The sequence below is a fragment of the Pelodiscus sinensis genome, chromosome 6, assembly GCF_052426305.1.
Source record: "Pelodiscus sinensis isolate ZL-2025 chromosome 6, ASM5242630v1, whole genome shotgun sequence".
NCBI lineage: Eukaryota > Metazoa > Chordata > Testudines > Trionychidae > Pelodiscus > Pelodiscus sinensis.
This window is the reverse complement of record NC_143057.1, coordinates 81,106,271-81,125,994: the sequence shown is the minus strand read 5'-3', so window position 1 is coordinate 81,125,994 and position 19,724 is coordinate 81,106,271. Positions and strand designations below refer to the sequence as shown.

General features: G+C 42.6%; 1 protein-coding gene across 3 annotated transcripts in view; it reads left to right on the top strand.

Moving 5' to 3' along the window:
* Window positions 1–19,724, top strand: part of ATG10 (autophagy related 10) — a 201,478-nt gene that overhangs the window by 76,252 nt on the left and 105,502 nt on the right. The gene's annotated exons all lie outside the window — the stretch shown is intronic.

Below are 19,724 nucleotides of genomic sequence, written 5' to 3'. Positions count from 1 at the left end.
CTTGCCCTAGCTGTGATCAGGAAGAAATCCTATACTTGAAGATTGTGTGTGCATTTTGATGTGATCTTTAACTTCCTCTGAAGCAGCCTATATAAGTCATGGTGTAGAATACATGGATTACTGATCTGTCCTAGGATAAGAATTCCTGTGTTTCCAACAGAAAATTAAATCAATCCAAATGATCATTGGAGAGAGAGTATATAACTGAAGAAAAAAATCTCCATTTATATTATTCAAGGCATATTGTCTGTGAGTTATATGGGAGGAAAACCTCTTCTTCTTGGTTGTTGATTGGTAGGCCTGGATGTCCAACTAATTTAGATTCCCATTGTTTTTCTGGATTGGATATGGATTGCTTTCTGCCATTTCTTAACACCCCATTGAAACAGGTCACACTCACCTCTCACTAGCACTCCTTTGGCCAAGTGCATGTGCCTGGATGTTATTTCTGTGGTGTGTCTTTGGTGACTGAGCCTTCTGGCCAAGTGTCACACAGTCTATCTGAATGATAAAAGCAAACCAAAATGTCTTTTGAGGTACAAGTCAAACAAGGGGTGTCTCTCATCTCCCTCTGCAATATCTCTCTTTTGTTGTCCCTGCTCCAAGATAGAGAGCAGTGCCCAATGTCTTCACTTACTTAGGTCCTTTCTGGCCATAGCTCTCCAGTTGGACCACTGCAGTTCACGACCCCAGTGTCCAGGCCTCTTTCCCCACGGACTAACAAAGATTGAGGGAACCCAGGTCCACCCATTACTCCACATCCCAGCCCAGGAACCATGTAGAGAGCAGCTATCCTTTTATCTAAGATGCATTCTCTGCCTCTTTTTTCAATCCTTTTGTTGGAAGAAGCTTTTCCGACATTTGGCCGGTCTAGACCGGCAAATGTAGAAAAAACTCCTCTTTCGGAAGCCCCCTTATTCCTTATTTTATGAGGAATACAGGGGCTTCTGAAGGAGCATGTTTGCTCTTCCGGGGAAAAAACAAGACAAAACGGAAGAGCAAATGCATCCCTGGACACAGAAGTGTTTTTCTGGGATACCTTTGGTATCCTTGACAAACTCTTGTAGTCTAGCCGAACCCTAGGATACTTCCCAGTGTCTTCATCTTTACTTCATGACCTTATCCTGATGGAGTCCTAGCAATGAGTTCAGGGCTCCTGACTCTCCCTGGCTTCTAGCAGCACTGCCTCATCTGAGGTTCTGCATCTCCCTCAGCCAGCCACACACCATCAGCTCTAGCAAGGAACTGGCCTTACTCTGGCCCTGCAAGTCTTCTTGTATTGACCTGCTGAGCTCTGATTCAGCTTGGAAGACTCTCTCCACTGCCCTTTTCTGAGGTGGGGTGTGACAGGGCACTTAGGCCTCCAGAATGGAGCCTTGGAGGATCTCGTTTACCCAGTCTCACACACTAATACTACATTAGATTGTTACATGTGACAAACTCATTCATGTGTCCTACTTTGCCTCAGAAGCATTTTCGTCCCACTGCATCCATTGGGTAGCAACAAGAAAGTCACAGCCATGCATATCATTTATAAAAATATTACAGAAAATATCCACTTCATTGCACCCTACCCCAAAGAGACTGCCACTTAGTTTGTTGTGGACCTTGGGTAGCCCAATGAACTTAAATACTGTCCCTTATTCTAGGCTTGAGTATTTGCCATCAACCTAATCCATCCAAAGCTTTTATTAAATGCTATGTTAACACTTTTCCTTTAGGTGCGAGGGCATAACTATTATGATTCTCTTATTAAGTACTGACAGGACAAGATACAGGACTCAAAATGAAGACAGTCCTGTCCTCCAGAGCTTTCATTTAAAAAGGCAAAAACAAACCTGGATTCGTTTTGAATTCATTTTCCTTATTAGTCAAATGGCTCAGTTGAGGCAGTTACTTGCAGTGATAATTCTGTGTGAGGTTTGCCTCTATCATATATATAGTAGTTCAATGTGTGTGACTCTGCAGTGCTGTAACCCTTGGTGTTGCCTCTGGGCGGCGCTGTTGCCTCTGTAATGTCCGCCTCCCGCTGTGGCGCTCGGCTGACTTCTGTGCCACTCAGCTGGGCCTCCGCGTGGGAGCAAGTGGCACAAACAGCTGTTTGTGCTGCTTGCTCCCGCGCGGCGGTCCGGCTGAGTAGCACAGAAGTCAGCCGAGCACCTTGGCAAGAGGTGATGTGGGATGGAGCGGCGCGGTGACGTACATGGCCAGGGGGCGGGGCCTGGACGAGCGTGCATCACCGACGGAGACAGAGGAGAGCGGAGAGAGAGTCAGAGGTAGGAGGGGGAGGAGAAGAGAAAGAGAGAGACAGAGAGAGAGGCAGGAGGCGGAGGAGAGCTGAGACAGAGAGAGAGGGGGAGGCAGTAGGAGGAGAGAGAGAGAGACACGAAGTAAGAGACCGGAGTCTCAGGAGAGAAGAGCGAGATAGAAAGGGAATGTGGAGGAGAGACCCGAAAATCCCCTTTTATGACAGACTAATTGGCTAGTTCTTGTAGAAGAAGCAAGTTGCTCTGAGCCATTTCTGAAGCTATAGTCATTGCTACTTTTGAGTTAGTGGGCACGTTGAGAATATTCAAGGATAGTTCCCTCCTTTAGAAAATGGAGCATTCACTTAGCAATTGAGCTGGTTAAAGTTATGTGCTTATTCCAACATGGGGCCCATCCCATATGCTTGCGCAGGCAGAACTCCCATTATAGCAGATGGAAGTTCCTCCTGTATGAGAGAATGTAGGACTGACTCAAATACCTTTTTTGTATTCCAGAATATGAGTTAATTGTGTGTATAACAACATAAATGTGAAAATTCTCTGTAATTATTAATCATTTTTCTCCAAACAAAACCAGTATTTTTAGAATAAAAACAAGTCTTTTTTGTGCAAAAGTAAATAAGAGGAACAAAAATGTAAACATTTGCAGAACCACAGTATTTGTTAGTTGGTAAAAAATGTGAAGTAAAAGCCTAACAAACAGTACTTAAGAAAAAATGTAAATACATTTAATAGAATCCAGCATTGTGTAAGAATAGAAAAAGGGATCTTAATAAAAAGAAAAAACTTGAAGAATTATAAACTAATTAAGGGCACAATGGAGGTTTTGTCATAATCTCAGAGTAAGGGGCAGTCCAACTGCCCCAGAAACAGCTCAGAAATTCACACATTCCCTTCCAGTTTTCCATATGATCATGGGAGGCAGTAAACTGATGCATCGGCACAGCATATGTTCCTCAAAACAGTTATGCTGGCTGCCATGTCGTGGGATGGGGAAGGAGAGCCAAGATACTGTTCAGTCTCCTCTTGCCTACCTGTGAGAGGAATCTGGAGTTTGTAGAGCCTGCTTTTCCTTCTGCATTGCTACCCATGATAAAATTAGACAGCATTTAGGGTGTAAATTGCTGGGCATCCCCTTATGCATCTGTACTGCCACACCCATTGGCCACTTTTTGGCCCCAATTAGAATTCATTCCATATTTAATTTTCTAGCATGTTCCAGGAGTGTCCTATCTATAAAACTCTGTGGAAATGCCAGGACCCAGAAATGAATATGAAATTGGGGTATAGGGATGGAACCCCAAATAAAACTAAATGAAATCAAGTATAATTTCTGTTTGTTTACTGAGAAGACCCATATATTGAGGCTTAAATCTTCTCTTTTTATTTTGTGCTCTGTTTTAAACACTCAGGCCTGGTCTGCACTAGACCAGGAAGGTCAGCTTAAGATACGCCATCCAGCTACGTAATATGTGTAGCTAGATTTGGCTTACCTTAAGCTCAGCTGTCAGAGCATCTGCATTGCAAGCTTCTCTTACCCCTCGCTGAATGAGAAGTACAGAATGCTGGCTGGGTCTGCCCTCAGCATTCGATTTGAGGTTTACACTAGAACCGCTAAATTGAAAGCTAGAAGATTCACCTCTGGAGGGTCGATCTTCTCTGTAGTATAGACATACCCTCAGATAGTTGTTTTGTTAGTGCATTATTCTGAGAATTGATTTAGTCCTTAGCGGTCCACAGAAAAATGTGTCCTATGTGAATTTATTAAATGTTGTATTACCATGAAAAATGACAAAAGAATAATATTGTTTAAGAAATATCAAGAATAGAAGAAACTTCAGTAGGCTCATTACATCCTTTCCTTGGCCTGGAAAAATATGAAGAAAGGAAAAACTTTGAAAGATGAAAGAGGGAGGTCATAAATCAGGTAACATATATTCCCAGCCTCTAGAGTCCTAAGTGTGTCATTCTTCATGAAATGTCTAAATACTAATGGAGTGGTCTAAATGTTTCTACTCTTTTGAATAGCCCTGCCCCAAGCTTCTGTATACCAGTCACTTTGTTATCTTTGGAAGTCTGGTTAAGAGCACTGACATGTAGTCCTCATCAGATAGATGACATACTACTGGCTTGATTATCGTTGTGGGTGGTGGGGCTCTGATCTTGTTTCCTCTGTATTTTTAAGTATTCTTTGATATTTGTTTTGTTTTACCCAGAAGAATATGCTTAATAAGTTTCCACAAACCTTAGAAAGAAAATCAAAGAAAATATATAAATTAATTATGAAGCTTTTGGGAGAACTGAATCACATTGTATGACCTCCAAAAATGATCTCCCTCTAGTTTGCATGTTAGCGTAAAGTGACTTCAACTTTTTAACTGCTATCATAACATTCAAAGCTGTCACTTAATATTAACAAATAAATACCACATCAAACGAAATTTTAAAAGTTGTAATTCAGATTTTATAACTGAATGTGACAGTTCAGTTAGAGTAGTAGTGATTTGAAGACGGGCATAATCTCAACAGCATACCTTCCTCAACTCCCATGATAAATAAACCTCATCCTGTTTATGAAGCAAGCATCATTCAGATTGCATTAACTGAAGATAGTTTTCCTAATAGTTGAACTTTGAAAGCCCAATGGATTTATGTACCAATATAATAAAGTTATTTATAATCTCCCTAATCTGTCCTGGTACTCAAGACATTAAAAAAGAAATACAGTGTAACATAGGGCAGATTGATATGGTGGGGAAAAGTTGATCAAAGCTATGCAATTTGAGTTATGTTAGTAGCTTAACTTAAATTGTTGTAGCTTAGATTCACATTGTGCTGGGTTGACAGGAGAAACTCTCCCTACTCATCTCATTCTAATGAAGTACCGGAGACAATGTCTGAGTGATCGGTGGTCGATTTAGAGAGTCTTCACTGCCCTGATTAAATCAACTCCTGGTGGATTGATCACCACATCATCAATCCATCTGGTAGTGGAGGCAAGCCCTTAGTGTCTCATGTAACTTATTGTGCCATTTAGAATGTTTACTATATAAAATCAGTACTGTAAGATTTTCAAAAATGAGTGCCTAAAGTAAAGTATGAACTTAGATGCTATTTAGGGGGAGAGATATCATTGTGATGAGTAACCATGTCAAACTTAGACAAACAGTTTTGAAAGTGTGCCTGATATTTTTAAAGTCTGTAAGCCATTGTTTGTTTTTTTTTCTTTTTAAAAAGCACCCTATAATTTGATTACAGGCAGTCCCCGACTTACGCGGATCCGACTTATGTCAGATCCGCACTTACGAACGGGGCTTTCTCACCCCGGAGGTCGAGGTAGCGGATTGCTACCTGTGAGCTCCGGGGCGAGAAAGCCCTGTTCGTAAGCTGCTCTGGTGCCCCTGGTCTGCTGGAGACCGTCTCCAGCAGACAAGGGGCACGGGAGGGGGGGGGTTCCCGCGCTTCTGAGGCTTTGCCAGAGCAAAGCCTCAGAAGCGCGGGGAACCGCCGCCGCTGCCGCTCCAGTCCCGGTGCCTGTGGTCTGCTGGGGACCGTCCCCAGCAGACCACAGGCACCGGGACTGAAGCTGCATCCGCGGGGGGGTCCCGCGCCTCTGAGACTTTGCCAGAGCAAAGCCTCAGAGGCGCGGCACCCGCTGCCGCTGCGGCTCTGCTCCTGGTGTCCCTGGTCTGCTGGGGGGGGGAGGGGGCGCGGCTAGTGTGCCCCCCCCCCCCCAGCAGACCAGGCTTTTGTTTTGGACCCTGGAGCAGAGCAGCTGGGGCGCTGCCGATTGGTCCTGCAGCGCCGCTCTGGGTACTACTGGACCAACTCGGCAGCACCCCAGCTGCTCTGCCCCAGGTCCTGATTCAGCCGCTGCTGGTCAGTTTCAGCAGTGGCTGAATCAGGATGCCTGGGGCAGAGCAGCTGGGGTGCTGCTGGGTTGGTGCAGTAGCGCCGAGGAGCGGTGCTACTGGAGCAACCCAGCAGCACCCCAGCTGCTCTGCCCCAGGCGTCCCCAAGTCAGCCGCTGCTGAAACTGACCAGCGCTGACTACAGGAAGCCTGAGGCAGAGTTGCTCTGCCCCAGGCTTCCTGGAATCAGCGCTGATCAGTTTCAGCAGCAGCTGACTTGGGGAAGCTTGGGGTTCTTAAGTTGAATCTGTATGTAAGTCAGAACTGGCGGTCAGTTTCAGCAGTGGCTGAATCTGGACGCCAGTTCCGACTTACATACAGATTCAACTTAAGAACAAACCTACAGTCCCTATCTTGTACGTAACCCGGGGATTGCCTGTATATTAGTATTTGGAAAAATGTCTTTCTAAATGAGTTGTCGTCATTCTGAAGTGGGGTTTCTTTTGTTTATTTAAATCTAGACTAGATTCCACTGCTGTTAAGGTATTCACTCTATGTACTATTCAGGTTACCCTAAAATTGCATATGTTATACAAAGGTTTGCAGGGAGTATGCAGATCATGACTTAGATGTGACACCTAAACGATTGTCTACTTTTCCTGTCAGTTTTATTGGGAAAATGTCCTTTTATGTAGGAGTAGAACATACACAGATTCAGATTAATCAGACTAATGCATGATTTAGGTATATGCAACCTATGATGTGTGGGCAAAAATTGGAGATTCTAATCCTAGGCAGTGATGCCACCAGGAAAACGTAAATACATTTAATGGAATCCAGCATTGCGTAAGAATAGAAAAAAGGATCTTAATAAAAAGAAAAAACTTGATGTATTATATACTAATTAAGGGCACAGTAGAAGTTTTGTCATAATCTCAGAGTAAGAGGCAGTCCAACTGCCCCAGAAGCAGCCCAGAAACTCTCACATTCCCATCCAGTTTCCCTGATGATCTGGGGAGGCAGTAAACTGTGATGCATCGGCACAGCATATATGGAGCCATTCAATAGATTCATTGCAACTGGAGCTTTGGAATTTACACTGATCTTTGTGTTTTGGTAAAACTATAAAATATATACTACTAGGAGATTTACCTGGCATTGCTCGGGTCCTTCTCAGTTTTTGTTTTTCTTTTAAATCATTGCTCTGGTGTGGGGATGGGGATGAGGGGTTCTATATGCAGGCTGCTCTAGGGAGAATGAACTACCCCAGCCGTCTCTCACTGCAGCAGCTTGGGGCTAGGTGAGAATCACAGGGGCGGCCCATGAGTATAGGCCGACTTGGCGGTCGCCTAGGGTGCCGCCATCAACGGGGTGCCCGAGGCGCCCGATGATGATGTCATGGGGCGCCTGGGGTGCCTGATGATTACGTCACACCATTGACAGCCATGCTGGTGGGGGCGCAAATCGCGCGTTCCGCCTCTGGCGCCAGCTGCTGCAGCCGGCCTCGGGCCGCTCCTGGAGAAGCACCTCTCCATGCCTTTGCAGCTCCAGCAGGCTCAGCTGGGGGAGAGGTGCATGTTCTCTTGGCTGGGGCAGATTCAGGTTTATCTGCCCCTTGTACTCCCCAGCCAGAGTGAGGAATGCAGCAAAATGTGCACTTTGTCCTTGCTCCCTGAGGATGGGGAGCAGCCTGCAATGTTCCCATACATATGCGGGGTGGGGAAATGCTTCAGCTCCCCCCACCCTCTGTAAAGGGCATCTGGGGAGCTGGGAGGCTCTGGGCTGAGGCAGTCCCAGATGAGGAGAACCATGCTCCCAGCCAGGCCCTTTCATCTGCCTGGTGAATTCTGTCTCTCTTCTGTACAGTTTTATCAGAAGCAATCCCATTCTAGGCACATCCCATTTTCCTGGTACATCGAAACCCTTACCTTGCTTTAAGTTATGATAAGAGGAAGCTGTATGCTGAATTTTGTAGTCCTAGCTCTTACCGTCTAGGGGGAATTCTTAATCAAACAGGCGCAAGGACAGATAGTTTCACAAACTCTCAAATATATAGTACATAATATAATTATTTTTCATCTTGTGTTGAAAAAGTAGCTGTTGCTTGAAAGATCCTTTTGATAAAAACACTGAGCAGCTTCTGCTTCACACAGTTACCCAACACAGTCTCTAGAACTGGTTGTTCAGGATTTGATAGAGGCTTCAGAATGTGGAAATTGTTCAGTGTTTTTATTGAATACAACTCTTAAATGGGGGTAAGCACCTGGCTAAAAGCTCAATAAAAAACATAAAAGAGTAATGTTACTCTGAATTTTACTCTAACAGTTTGCTTTATGTCCCAATTGCACAGGCTTGCATAAATAAACTTGAAATGTTTGTTTCTTTGGAATTCTGATCACTGTGTGCACTTTACTCTTTGTATTTGCATCATTGTTTTAGGTTATTAATAATAGCTTTTTTAGTAGTATTCTTCCATAACTTACTTAAGAATTCAGCAGTACATGTGAAAATTATGTGGGTGACAATCTCTCCATATTGATTAATGTTAATTTCATTGAGATTTACAACATACAAAGGAAGTGCCCTGTCAATTCAGAAGTTGAAACCGACAGAGTGATGCCAAATATGAGAAGAATGGGATTAATAGTAAAATATTATCTACGTTCCTAAAAAAATTAGAAGTGCTTTGAATTATCTACCCCGTTGAAGTAATGGGTTGTAAAGATAAGGGATTTTCTATATTTAATGGAGCGATAAAATATTTGTGAAGAAATTATGTAGGACTAAATTGTGCCCTGGCTATCACAGGGCATAGAGGTGTAAATAAGCTACTTGCATCCTGTCTAGCAAAATGGGAATTGAAGCAGAATTTGCAGACTGTTACATTTCTCTCTCTCACAGATGCATGCAGTCTACGAATCTGGGCTGGGGGGGCGGTGGGAAGAAAGGGTGGGAAAGAGCTCCACCTCCAAAATATGGAGTGGCATAGCTGCACCAGCATGTCATGCAGCATATGCTATGCAAGGTATACACTGCACAGTTTACTCCCTTCCTGGAATGGCAGGGGAACCTGGAGAAAGATTGTGGCACTCTAATCACAATCTTATTCCTGGACTGCTGCACAGACACTGCAACAATTCACTGCCCCTTACTCAGGGCAGATCATTCTCTCACAATCCAGCCCTTATTGTCAGATGTTTATAGCATGAACTCACAACCACAAAGTATGTAGTGTTTGCCAAGACTGTTTTACCAAAAGTATAATCTAATCAAAGTTAACTGCTTCCTGTTTATAATGATACTCAGAGTGCCTGTTTTTTTCCAGTGTTGCATATACATTTTTTTGATTCTTCTAAAATAAGTTATAGTAGTGTAGTAATGTACTGTAATTATCATGTAAGGCAGTGCCCACTCCCATAGACCAATAATGTAATTTTGCTACGTGCCTCTGTTCTGCACACAGCACACTCCAATATCTATCTTTCAAGTCAACATATCTGATTTGTTCACTTTTGAGTGGAAGGTAATATTGTAGATTAAGGATTAATATGCCAACATTTTAGTGAACAATATAAATAGAATAGATAGGATGGCCAAACCTCCACACTGTTTGTTCCAGACCTGAAAAGCCAACATCTAATTGATTATTTGTAATAATAATAATTATTAATAATAATAATATTGTCCTATTTATAACTGACAATCATAAGACTGGAAGGGACCGGAAGAGGTCGTATACTCCAGTCCCCCGCACTCATGGTAGGACTAAGTATTATCTAAACCATCTCTGATAGGTGTTTGTCTACCATGTTCTTAATCATTACCAGTGATAGAGATTCTCCCTAAGCAATATATTCCAGTGTTTAAATTCCCTGTCCGGAAGATTTTTAATGGCCAATCTAAACCTACCTTACTGCAATCTAAGCCCATTGCTTTTTGTCCTATCCTCAGAGGTTAGTGAGAATATTTTCCCTTCCCTCTTGTAACAATATTTTAAATACTTGAATACTTATCATGTCCCTATTCAGTCTTCTCTTTTCCAGACTAAACAAATCCAGTTTTTTCAATCTTTTTTGCTACAGTGTTAACGGTTGACTCATATTTAGCTTGCAATCCACTATGATACTCAGACCTCTTGAATTCCTTCCTAGGCAGACATTTACCTGCTCTTTATGTTAAAAAAAACCTTAAAAAACAAGTGGTCCTGTAGCACAGTAGGGTAAGTCTACACAGCAACATCATTTCAAAATAACTAGCATTATTTCGAAATAAACTTAGTCTGCACCTACACATCAGGCAGTTGTTTTGAAATAATGTCAAAATACTGTCAAGCTGGAAGACTTCTTACTCCAACTCTTGTAACCCTCGTATGAGGAATAAGGGAAGTCGGAGGAAGAAAGCTCTATTTTGAAATAAGTGCTGTGTAGACACTCCCAATATCGAAATAAACTATGCAATTGACGTAGCTCAATTTACATAGTTGATTTCGAGTTAAGCCCTGCTGTGTAGATGCACCCTTAGAAACTAACATATTTTTTGTAAGTCTTTAAGCATACGTCTATACTGCATTCTTATTTTGAAATAAGCTATTTCTGAAGAGTTATTCTGAAATAGCTTATTTTGAAATAACACATCTACGCTGCAGGAAAGCCTCAAAATTAATCTGATTCAGGCTTCCCGAATGTAGATGTGCTATCTTGATTTAGAGTCCCAGGAGGAATAACTTAGAGTGGCCATAGTGAGGGGCCATTTCAAAGCAGCAGTGGATCATCTACCCACACCTTATGTCGAAATAGCTATTTCGGAATAGGCGTTATTCCTCATAGAAAGAGATTTATAGATTTTAGAATAAGCTGCCAGTTATTTCAAAATTATTTCAAAATAATGGAATTGCTGTGTAGACACACATTATTTCAAAATAACGCTAGTTATCATAGAATCATAGAATACTAGGACTGGAAGGGACCTCGAGAGGTCATCGAGTCCAGTCTCCTGCCCTCATGGCAGGACCAAATACTGTCTAGACCATCCCTGATAGACATTTATCTAACCTACTCTTAAATATCTCCAGAGATGGGGATTCCACAACCTCCCTGGCCAATTTATTCCAGTGTTTGACTACCCTGACAGTTAGGAACTTTTTCCTAATGTCCAACCTAAACCTCCCTTGCTGCAGTTTAAGCCCATTGCTTCTTGTTCTATCCCCAGAGGCCAAGATGAACAAGTTTTCTTCCTCCTCTTTATGACACCCTTTTAGATACCGGAAAACTGCTATCATGTCTCCCCTCAATCTTCTTTTTCTAAACTAAACAAACCCAATTCTTTTAGCCTTCCTTCATAGGTCATGTTCTCTAGACCTTTAATCATTCTTGTTGCTCTTCTCTGGACCCTATCCAGTTTCTCCACATCTTTCTTGAAATGCGGTGCCCAGAACTGGACACAATACTCCAACTGAGGCCTAACCAGCGCAGAGTGGAGCGTAAAAATGACTTCTCGTGTCTTGCTTACAACACATCTGTTAATGCATCCCAGAATCGTGTTTGCTTTTTTTGCAACAGCTTCACACTGCTGACTCATATTCAGCTTGTGGTCCACTATAACCACTAGATCCCTTTCTGCCATACTCCTTCCTAGATAGTGGCTTACCATTCTGTATGTGTGAAACGGATTGTTCCTTCCTAAGGGGAGCACTTTGCATTTGTCTTTATTAAACTTCATCCTGTTTACCTCAGACCACTTCTCCAATTTGTCCAGATCATTTTGAATTATGACCCTATGCTCCAAAGCAGTCGCAACCCCTCCCAGCTTGGTATCATCTGCAAACTTAATAAGCGTACTTTCTATGCCAATATCTAAATCGTTGATGAAGATATTGAACAGAGCCGTTCCCAAAACAGACCCCTGTGGAACCCCACTAGTTATACCTTTCCAGCAGGACTGTGAACCATTACTAACTACTCTCTGAGTATGGTTATCCAGCCAGTTATGCACCCACCTTATAGTAGCTCCATCTCAAAATACCAGTGCAGTGTAGATGCACCCTAAGGTGTTATAGGCCCTCTCGTTGTTTTGTAAGGGTTTCTTTAAAGTTACAGACTTAACATGCAAGTCACTTTGTATGTGTGCAATTGATTGTTTCTTCCTAAGTGGAATAATTTGCATTCATCCTTACTGAATTTCATCCTATTTACTTCAGACCATTTCTCCAGTTTGTCGAGATCATTTTGAGTTTTAATCTTATCCTCCAAAGCATTTGCAATGCCTCTCAGACTTCATAAGTATACTCTCTATGTTATCTAAATCATTGATGAAAATATTGAACAGAACTGGACCTAGGACTAATCTCTGTGGGACTCCCCTTGGCATGTCCTTTCTCCTTGACTGTGAACCACGGATAACTACTCTGTGGGAATGGTTTTCCAACCTATTATTCACCCATCTTATAGTAGCTCCATCTAGATTGTATTTCCCCACTTGGTTTACGAGATGAAACAAAACTAATGCTGTCTTGTGTAGGAATGTAAGCGACTTATCGACTATCCAGTAAGCATATGATTATCTAATAGTCGATTTGACTAATTGCTTCCGTCTACCCATTCCTGCCTTAGATGTTCAAATTCATCATCATCACCATCCTGGCAAATCCTCAAGGTATGTAGGGTTCTTGTAAATCTACCCTGTAACTACTCTATGCTACTTGTTAGGGGTAGATCTCCCTGTTGCCCCTTAATGGCTGCTATGCCCACATTTCTTTACTCAGATACCGGCTACAATTTGGATTTTCTTTATTGATGTACTCCAGGTCTCCCAGTACCTGAAACACAGGCCAACAGAAAGGCTTTAAAACAAAACAGGAAAACAGTTTCCCATGCTGTGAAGTTCTTGTAGTCTCTTTCTCTGAGGTGCTGTAATTCCTGTTTTTTTCTTATCCAGAAGCACATTACACAGAGTCCTCTCCTGTCTGAGCCTTTTTACCAGACTCTTATTCTCTGGCAACCTGTTCTCATTTCTCCCTGCCTGGAATCTCTTAGAGAGAGCCCTAGCTCACACAATTCCATTTGGATCATCACTACTTAATCCTCCCTACTCAAGCGGCCTTCCTTTCTTAGCCCCAAAGCCTGCAAATCTTTTGTCCCTACTCACTCCTTTCTTTAACCACCATTCCCAGTTGATCACAGCAGGAATAGTAATGAAATAACTGCAGTTGTCTCTCGTTGGACTCAGTTAACCCTCCGTTTTGAGAAGTCTGTTGGCCACAAGTAACTTGCCCTGATCCCTTTAAAAGGGACATAACACCACCCATTTTGATCTGTGGCTGGATTCTTAAGATGGTCTGGGTGACATTCAGTATACAGTCATAACTGGCAATCTGCACTGTCAAAACTTTTGGTTACCACATGATCAGTGTTTGTGTAGCAGCTTTCCTCATTAAACATGCTTTGGAATTAGTTGGTCTTCCATTTTAATGATATATCCATACCTAGAAACTACTGGAACTGAACCAGTACTGATGGAGATAGTTGCTGGGTTCAGCTACAAATATGCTTATTGCTTAGTTTTCCTTGCTGGTTGCCATGGAGCCACTGGTGAAGATAGAAGAAGAATTGAAAACGTCAGTCTAATGCTTTCCAGCCTTTCCGAGTCCCACATTTCACTGCTGTACAGTCGAGTTGGTATAACTGTAGCTCTGAAGATCCGCAGCTTTGTAGCAGTTTCATATCACAATGACTTTGGGTCTGTCGAAAGACCCAAAACATAGCATCAGCTGCTGCTATACAAATGTCCATAACTTTTGAGTATCCCCCCAGTACTATCTGCTTCCCAAGGTGTAGATGTTTAGTGGGAAATTTTTAGTTTCTGTGTAGGGATCAAACACTTGTTAATCTGTATTCTCTGTAAATGATGTAGCTGTGGCAATCTACAAGTGTGTACTCTTGGACTGCTTTTGAGTTTGATGCACAGCAAAGTGTTTAAATTTCAGCACTAGTGCAAATGGGTGCGCAATTCCAATAACTTCACGTTTGTTACTACAACGGCATGTGACAGATAGCTGTGCCTGAATTTGAGAAAATATATTCTTAAAATATACCAGCTACCATTAACTTGACTTCATCTTGTTACTGTTGTGTAATCTTCCAGTTGCAGCTAGCCAGGGATTTGCTCAAACATATCTTTTGACATGTTTATTAACAAGCTTAATTAAATGTTTGCAGTTTAAGTGGACTGTGCATGATAGTGGAAGTGGAGGCAAAGTAAAGGGAAAATTGCTTGCATGTGTGTATGAGAACAGGGAACTACATTGTTTAACATAAACTGACATCTGTAACTGAAGGATTTTCATCTTCCTGAATGAACAGATTTCTGACAATGATTTCTGGTGGTAGCAAAAGAGTCCAGGTCATTTGAACTGAATTCAAATAGCATTTACTATTCTGCCTGAACTTTGGGGAATGACTTCATGCCATATGATAAATAAGATTTGAGTGGTGTGAATCAACAAGAAAGACAATACAACATAAAGATTCTCTTGGGGACAGTGGAAATGCATGTTTCTTTGGGACCGGTGGTAAAATGGGATATAGAAAGATAGCCAGTTTTTATGATGGAGGGGAGACACAACTGAAGACTTTCTCGAAGAATAATAGGCAGCCTCAGATGAACGAAGAAGTGAACAGTTTGCTTAGAGTAATGAATGCCTCTGAAAACAGCAAGTTTGCAGGCACCAGATGGAAGAAGAACATTACTACAATTCCTGCATCCTATTGTGCAACAGCCAACAGAGCTGTTAAAGCTTTCTGGTGATTTCTAAGCTTTTTAATGTGCTTTTCTTTGAAGGTGTTTTGCATTTCCCTGTCAGTTTGTGTGCTAGGCTCAGCTGTCATAGAAACAAATTTTATTGGCAAATTATCAGAGCAGAGGAAAAACATTAAGTATAAACTGAAATAAATACATTTAATAAAATACCTCCAAAAAGGAAATTGGGTGGATATAAAGCCTAAGTTATAAAGTATGGAAATATTTACAAAATGGGAGGAAAATAGTTTACTGGCCCATTTATTGGTGCAAAATCATGTGTCATGATCAATATCAAACATATGAATTAATATTTGAAGAAAAAAAAAGTCAGTCTGAATCCAAATATCAACTCTGAAAGTAACTGTGTATCTTATGCTGTAGGTTTTTATAGTGTGGTGCTTAGGTCTAGTTCCAGGAGTGGAGATACCAGTAACAGTACTCAAAAGAAAATTTTGCAGTGTCTATGTCCAACAGGTCTAGGTAGGACAGAAATTTCAATTTTCATTCTAAATTTCCTGGCTTGTGTTAGCTTATACCACAGCCTTAAAATTACTTTAATTCCAAGAATTATTCAAACTCATTTATAAGTGAGTGACATCTGGACACTGTTAATTTTCTAGGTTAAGAGGTACCCAATGAAAAGCATCATTCTGTGAATATGACTAAACGATGGGATTGGATTATTACAAAAAGCAAGTCTATATGTCTGTTCTTTTAACCTTCCTCCCACTAGTTCCTTCATCTCCTTCCTTGCTATTCTGATGTACTTTAGTCTATTGTTGCCCACTTCCCTACCTCTTTGCAGGATGATATCCAGCAGGGGCTAGAGCTGAAGTAGCGGTGAAAGAGAACGGAGAAGATGAGTGAGTGGACAGCGGAATGGGAATCTGTGAGATAGGCAGGGAGCGTGAGAGACTCTTCCTGCATGATGGGAATTGTATCCATTGTTGTCATGGAAGGATTAGGAAGTTCTGTTAAGAGATGGAGAATGTGGTAGGGCTGGAAGAGGGAGGCCAAATTCATGAGGGGTCAAAAAGGAGAGAGTGACTGAGGGATTGCAAAAGTTTATATTGGTCTTTCTAAACAGAACACAGCTAAAAATCTAAAATGGATGGACATGCCATATTGAAAAGCCTAAAGGATTCCAAATGCATCTATTTTAAACCAATAGTTGCTAAGACAACAAATATATTTCCTCTCCTTTGCTGTGTTGCTCATTATAGGTTGTACTGTTAGTAACGCCTGTAGATAAGGTTGCCCAACATTTCCCATTATAAGATCCTATTTTCAGTTATTTACAGCTTTGCTAAACTTCATTTCTCCAGGCTGAAGTTTTCCATGCCAGGTGTCTACCTCAAGGTTAGATTTTTTGGAAGGTTTCACTCTGCTATTTCCAAGAACATGATGGTAAAATAACTTGTAAGCCTCTGAAAAATCAGAGTTCACTCATGGTCAATGGAGTCTTGTTAGAATTTGGTAGTTCTCCAAAGATTCTGTCTTCTCCAGGCATGCTCTGCTAGGGCTGCATGTGCTGAACAGGGCTTTTGCTGCAATAACTCTTCTTGGCTGCCAGGGACAACTGGGATGCCAGACACCAGGACTGAAAACAGAAACAGTCTCTCCTATGTTCTCAGTTTATACTTCTGACATGTGGGAGAAGAAGGATGCCACCTGACTGGAATAAAAAGGTGGTGGTGGTCGGGGGGTGGGGAGGGGGGAGAGGAGACTAGAGACCAGCATTAAATGATGGGGTGGGGGAAGACAAAGTGTGTGGGTAGGTGGTGTGGTTACAAAATTCCTAGTCTTCCAAAGATCTTAAAGACAACTACAATGTTTTGAAGTAGGGAGCTGTATACATGTAGAAACTTTCTGGTTAGGAAGTTATGTAGTTGCAGCTGATGCTGTTCTTCATGTCATTGCACTACATGGTGTCAGAAGTGAAGGGATCTTTCTCCAAGAGCACTGGGACCTGTATAGAAATGAGGAGGCTATAGACACCAGAACTGTGGTCTTGATCCTTCTCTTCCCCCTGGCAACCTGCCTCCTGGCAAAGCTGAAACTGGGCAGTGGTTAAAGCTGCCCAAGAAACTCAGCTCACTGTGGAGAGCCCTGTCCCCTCCATCTGCATCTGGTAGGGTTCTGGGGGCCTGAGAGTGGCCCTTGGCCTATGTCCCTACCTCCTGGGGTATGCTGCCCAGGGCAGGTGGAGGGTCTGGGGCTCACTACAGTGGCCTGAGCTCTTGCGTGGTTCTTATCAAAGCCTGGTTCCATCTTCCAGCAAGACCATGTGCAGGGCCTTGTAGCAATGTGAGGGACAAGGCCCACTTCAGCCCCTCCCTGTATAGGGAAGAGGCTACTGGCAGGGGCTATGCTTCATGGCATGGGAGATGATCACCTTATTAACTGCCCTGTCACAAAATGCAACCTGTACCATCACTGCTCTGCCTTCCTGAAGTTATTCTGCCCATGTTAAAATGTAGGTGGGCATGGCCCCTCTGCCTCGTCTTTCTCTTTAAAGAAGGAGTAAAGGAAAGAAAAAAGTCTTTCAGAGTGATAAATAAGCAGGAAAAGTGGACAATCAGGGAGGAGGCTTGTGAAAGCCACTGCAAATCCCTGTGTCAGCTCAGCAATGGAGCAGTTAGGACAGTGGTGGGCAACCTGTGGCTAAAGGCCCGTCGGGGTTCTATGTATGGTCCATGAGACATTGTGTTTACTATCACTCACACGCGGAGTTGCCATATTCCCCTTATTTTCAATCAGTGTAATTTTTTTCCCTAGCAGTATTACTGAGGTGGCATGCATGTAAAGTAGGGATGTAAGCGACTAGTTGAGTAACTACTTGTTTCCCCCTATCTCCCTTGCTGCCTTTGTTTCAGAGGCAGAGCGGGGGATGGGGGTGGAGAGTAAGAGCTGGTGCTTCGGGGAGCCAGCTTAAAAGCTATTACTCCCCACCACCGTCTCCACAGTGAGTGGAATGGGTGGAGCAGGGGAGGCAGAGCTGCAGTGGTCCCGGAGCCCGTTCGAGCTGGAACTGTGAAGTCCCAGCTTGTGCTGGCCCTGGAAGCTACCCCCACTGTGGCTGTGCATTTTAAATGCATGCCCAGCTCCTACTACATTTAAACTGCAGAGCTGCAATGGGCATAGCTCCTGGACCTGACGTGAGCTGGGACAGAGCAACAAATTGTATCGACTACACGATTAGCCTATTGACCACTTCTTAACATCCTTAATGTAAAGCAAGGGCACGTGAAGTGACGTGCATACTAATTATACATAACATTGGCTGTGAGTGCCATGTGCTGCCTCCACATTCAATCAAAGTGCTGCTATGGTTCAGTCAGCACACCCTGCAATGCTAAGTACGCAAGCACAGTTAGCAAAACTGTCCTAACCTGAGAGAACGTCTTGGTTACAACAACCTTACGGTCCACGTACTAGCCTAGGTTGCTCATCGCTGCCTTAGGACAAAAGGCTGTGTCAGAGAAGTTTAATTTTAACAATTAAAGCAGTTAGTCTTGCAGAATTTGTAGATTTTTAGTAATTCTGGGTAACCTCATTAAACATTTAAATCATAGAATCATAGAATGCTAGAAATGGAAGGGATCTCGAGAGGGTATCCAGTCCAAACCCCAGCCCTCATAGCAGGACCAAGCATCATCTAGATAATCCATGATAGATGTCTATCTTAAATATCTCCAATGACAGAGATTCCACAACCTCCCTAGGCAAATTTATTCCAGTGTTTAACTCCTCTGATAGTTTTCCTGAATGTCCAACCTAAACCTCCCTTGCTGCAATTTCAGCCCATTGCTTACTGTCCTATCATCAGAGGTCAAAGAGAACAATTTTTTCCCTCCTCCTTGTAACACCCTTTTAGGTACTTGAAAACTGCTATCATGTCCCTGCTCAGTCTTCTCTTTTCCAAACAAAACAAACCCAATTCTTTCAGTCTTGCTTCACAGGTCATATTTTTTAGACCTTTAATTATTTTGTTGCTTTTTTCTGGACCTTCTCCAATTTCTCCACATCTTTCTTGAAATGTGGTGCCCAGAACTGGACACACTATTCCAATTGAGACCTAATTAGTGCAGAGTAGAGCGGAAGAATTACTTCTTTTGTCTTGCTCACAACGCTGACAAATCCCTGATATTTGCTAAGTATAATGCTGATGATTGTATCCTGTGTGACCTATCCCTCATTGGTGAGGAAGAAAAAGAATATCCCAAGGGGAAAGAAGGTTTTGATGCCTGTTCAATAGGCAGACAGAATAATATATAGGAAAGGTCCAAACTTCATAGGTGCATGAGGAACAAGGAGGAACAACTGAGACTTTTCTTACTGTAGCTCATAGTCTTTCTGAACATTGCAAATATGGAGTATTAAAGGAAGAACTATTAAGAGACAGGATAGTTTTTGGTATAACAGCCAGTGTATCAGCAAGGTTTCAGCACAGTTGGACTCAACAATCAACAAGTTGGATTCAGTGATGTCCTCCATATTATTACTGCTACTATCTGAACTCCGGCAGTTTCCAGTCTTCTGTTCTTCACTGGCATTGCTTCCTAGCAATTAGATACAAAGGTAGGGCCCTGGATAAGTTACTGTGTATAGCCAACTATCAAGACCACTTACTTTACAATGTACAGTAAAACTCCAGTGGTCTGGCATCCAATGGTCTGGCACTCCTGATGGTCCGGCACCATCTGGAACCTGGAAGTGCTTCGGGCAGCTGGACAATTGGAGCTGCTCTGCCCCTGGCTTCCCCGATTCAGCTGCTGCTGAAACTGACCAGCGGCTGACTCGGGGAAGC